The sequence below is a fragment of the Nylanderia fulva genome, unplaced genomic scaffold (assembly GCF_048542155.1).
Source record: "Nylanderia fulva isolate GAGA-0341 unplaced genomic scaffold, ASM4854215v1 Scaffold169, whole genome shotgun sequence".
In the NCBI taxonomy this organism is placed as follows: domain Eukaryota; kingdom Metazoa; phylum Arthropoda; class Insecta; order Hymenoptera; family Formicidae; genus Nylanderia; species Nylanderia fulva.
In genome coordinates this window covers 208,616-213,020 of record NW_028189934.1, presented here as the reverse complement: position 1 = coordinate 213,020, position 4,405 = coordinate 208,616, and the positions used below count along the sequence as shown (strand labels likewise).

Here is a 4,405-nt window from a genome sequence, read left to right as displayed (position 1 = left end):
TATTACAAAATGGCGGCTGTGCAGCACTTATCCTGTGGCGCCTATTTTTACAGGAGGGCCATGGGCGAACATCTACAGTCCGTAATTTTTGACCTGGAACAAAAAGTGAAAGTTTTTTAGGTTCTATGTATAAATGGGTATGGAACTGCGTAGGATTTTTTCGATATGTTAATTTTTCGCAAAATAGCGCACGTTTTAAGAAAAACTTGCAAATGTAACCAAAAAAAACGCCATAAAATTGTTGATAAAAAAAAAACCATATAATATAACAAAAAAACCCTACGCAGTTCTATAGAGAAAGGTATTCTGAATATACTGTGAAAATTTCAAACCGATCGGTAAAGATTTATTCGAGTTATGTGTCCGCCCATTAAAAAAAAAGTGGTTTCGAGAAAAACGCGTTTAAAGTTGTAAGTACTGTAAAATCATATAATATTTTTATATACCTCTAATCGGCAATGCCTGCACCATACAATTGGCCTTCTTCGTCAATTTTCTGTTGATGTTTGGCCTTTCGAATTGACATCTGGTCGATTCTGGCCTGTTTTGCGCCCTCTGTCATGAATCGCTCCGCCTTCTGTATTCGCTTTTCATCTAATTCCATACACAGCTCATAACTTTTCGGGCCGATTTTCATTCCCATGACTTCGATTATGTGTAAAATGGACAATAACCCGTCATTAAAAACGCACGAAGCGATGTTCACAGCAATATCGATAATTTTTTTGCCTGAATTCAAAGTTTTTGGAGCCATCGCCCACACTGTCGAATTCAAACTTTCATTATTGTTTTGTGTGAAACTGCCGATGCAGCGAGTGAGAAGATCATCCGCAGTGAGTTGTTCGTAAACTGGCTTAATTGCTTCATAAACTACATCAGACATTGGTGGTTTGTGCGTATAGGTAGCCAAAGTGTTAGAAGATTTCGCCCTTTGCCACGAGCACCATGAATTTTTTCCAGTCGGGCAATTGTCGTGTTGGGGATAGTTATCCGTAGATATTTTGTGAAGTAATGTGGTCCATATAGCTGTCTTCATTTTTTCGACTGATTCACAATTTCTACGAATAGTTAACCCGAAATATATTGACAGTTCGTCGATCAGTTTGCCTGTCAATTTCCTTTTTCCTCCCAAGCCTTTTGTGCGTTTCTTCAAATTACGGAAGTAAGTGCCCATGCGTTTTTGTACGTGATTTACGCATTCCTTTTTAGTTATCGTCACATTTTTGTTACGGTTCAGCATCTGTGACACCTTTGAAGGTTTTCGAGTCTCTATCGCCTACATAATTTACATACTGCACATCATGCAATTCTTCAGAGCGCTGGAACATTTCAATGGCAGCATCGACCTCCATTTTTCCAACTAATCCCTCGTGATTTGCTTCGCAATTGTCCACATGATTTTCTGCCCATTCCTTGTATTCTTCGGTGTGTTCTTTTTTCGGCCAGAATTCGTATAATTTGCAGTATTTTGATTTTACTAAGACATCAATAACTGTACCAGTATGCCAATCGATAAGTGAAACAAAACCATACAGAGATGAAAAGCCGCGTTTTTGCCATGATCCATCGCCCGACACCGTGATTCCGTTTTTTTCTCCATTCTCGACAGAAAGTCTTTTTTCTTCTTTTGCTGCATTTGACAGACTCTTCTCGGAAACGATTTTTGTTGCATTAGAAATATTTTCAACGATCGTGTCATAAACCGAATGATAGACCGGGCGGGGCAGTTCCATAAATGCACAAAATTTTCGTATGTCTTGCAAACCAACACCAAGCAATCGCATGGCAAGAATAATTCTGCGATTAATTTCGTAGGCATTCTTGACATATGAACAACTCGGTATTTCTGTTTTGTCACAATTCTTACAGGATACAACAATTTTAAATCCTAATCCTCGTTTACTGCTTTCTGTGAAACTCACTTCAGAGTGACACACTTTACACACGACGACATTGGAAATGGAGGCAAAAACTGCTACAAAATTTACGATGTTATAGCCAAACGTAGAATCCACTTCAATGTCGGTAACATCACGCCCTTTCAATTTTTTCGCCGATGCGCTGACGTCTAAATCTTCCGGCTTTTCTATTTCATAGCGATTCAACGGTCGCTTGTTTTTCTTTGTCGGCCTTTTTTCGTACGAATCAAAACCTTTTGCACCTTTCTTTTTACGACAACTCCTTCTGTCACTCATAGTTTTCAATAATCACTGCTTATTTTCACTATTATTCGAATATTATGGAACGTATACACGAGGCGAAGCGAAAAAGCGTCCGTTTCAACAATCGAGATTCGGTTTACTAACATTACACACGTGTTCTTTGAATGTATATTGGACATGGTGACACCTATAGGCATTCTTGTACAATATTATAGAATTTTCGGAGAAAAATTCCTTCTCCATCGACTGCCATTACACCTGCTCCCGTACTCATAAATTACAGCGCGCGCCGGAATCACAAAAAGCGCTCGGAGCATACCTGAGAGGCGTTGCTGCAGAAAATTTGGGTATTTACACATTTTTGCGGCACTCCATTTTTTGAAATATTATTCTTAAGACCCTAAAGCACCTTATCAGCGAAAAAAAAAATTATTGATTTTTTTTAAATTTTACTGTGGCTTTCCTCCTTAATAATTTTTATTAAATTTTTTTATTTTTACAGATGTTTACACTATTTTGGAGCGGCGGATAAATTGCAGGCGCATACGAAAGATTGCGGGAAACTGAACGACTGCGCTATCCGGTTGCCGAGCGAGAATGACAAGTGGCTAGGCTTCGACAATTACACGAGGAAGGAGCGGCTTCCGTTTGTAGTGTACGCCGATCTCGAGTGTGTTTTGGCAAAGACCGAAGATGCCAAAAATTATCAACACCATTAAGTGTTCAGCATCGCGTATTACGTACAGTGTTCGTACGACAGTTTGTTGACCGCGTACAATTCCCGCCGTAGTGTCGATTGCGTCGCGTGGTTCGCCGAACAGCTTAAAAATTTAGCAATCCGCGTAAAAAATATTTTAACGACCAATGTCCCCATGGTAAATTTAACGCCTGACGAGTGGTTAAAATTTCGCACCGCGACGCATTGTCACATTTGTGAGAAACCGTTTAACAAAGACGATACACGTGTCCGCGATCATTGCCATCTCACCGGGCGGTACAGGGGCCCCGTGCACTTAAATTGTAACTTAAATTACAAAGAATCATTTTGTATTCTTATAGTCTTTTATAATTTATCAGGTTACGATGCGCATTTCATTATCGAGGACATTGCCACAGCGTTCGAAGGGAAAATCGAATTACTGCCGATAACAAAAGAAAAATATAAAAAAACTATTAAAAGAAAAATATATATCATTCTCGAAAACTGTTAGATTGACACAAGACAATAATTTGGAAAATTACATTAAATTACGCTTTATCGATTCGTATAAGTTTCTCAGCGCTAGTCTTGACAAATTAGCATCATTTTCGAATAAAGATAAACTAAAAATTTTACATTCGGAATATCAAAATTTATCGACAGATACGTTCAATTTATTGACACGGAAGGGCGTCTTTCCGTACGAATACGTAGACTGTGTGGACAGATTACAAGACACATGTTTACCGCCGCGCGACTCATTTTACAGCTCTCTAATCGGCGACACAATATCCGAGAGTGATTACGCGCACGCCGAGACCATCTGGAGCCGATTCTCCTTTCGAATGCTAGGCGAATATAGCGATTTATATTTAAAAATTGTTGTCTTGTTATTGGCCGATATATTTGAAAATTTTCGCGACAGTTGTATAAAAAGTTATGGACTCGATCCCGCGTATTATTATACTCTCCCCGGATATACATGGGACGCCATGTTAAAACATACAAATATAAAATTTGAATTATTAGCAGACATTGATATAGTTATGTTTGTCGAACGAGGTATACGCGACGACCTTAGTCAATGTTCAGGTCGATACGCACAGGCTAATAACAAGTACATACAATCGTACGACCCATCAAAACCCTTATCTTATCTCATGTATTTTGATGTAAATAATTTGTACGGATAGGCAATGTGTCAACCATTGCCGTATGCCGATTTTTGGTGGGTCGACGATGTATCAAATTTTGATAAATCATCTATCGCGTTCGATTCGCCTATAAGCTATGTTCTCGAAGTAGATTTAGAGTATCCGCGGCATCTTCATGACGCACACATTGACCTATTGTTTTGCCCGACGCGCAATAAGCCGCCCGGCAAGCGGGAGTATAAACTCCTCGCAACGCTTTACGATAAGAAGCGCTACGTAATATATTATCGTAATCTGCAGCAGTGCACGCGCCACGGGCTACGCATAACAGAAATATACCGCATACTACAATTCACGCAGTCAGCGTGGCTTCAAAAATACATCGAACT

At 39.3% G+C, this 4,405-nt stretch overlaps 1 pseudogene; it reads right to left on the bottom strand.

Annotated features, from left to right (window-relative positions):
- Positions 1 to 448: 448 nt before the first annotated feature.
- LOC114932296 (uncharacterized) lies at positions 449 to 1,352 on the bottom strand (annotated as a pseudogene).
- Positions 1,353 to 4,405: the final 3,053 nt, after the last annotated feature.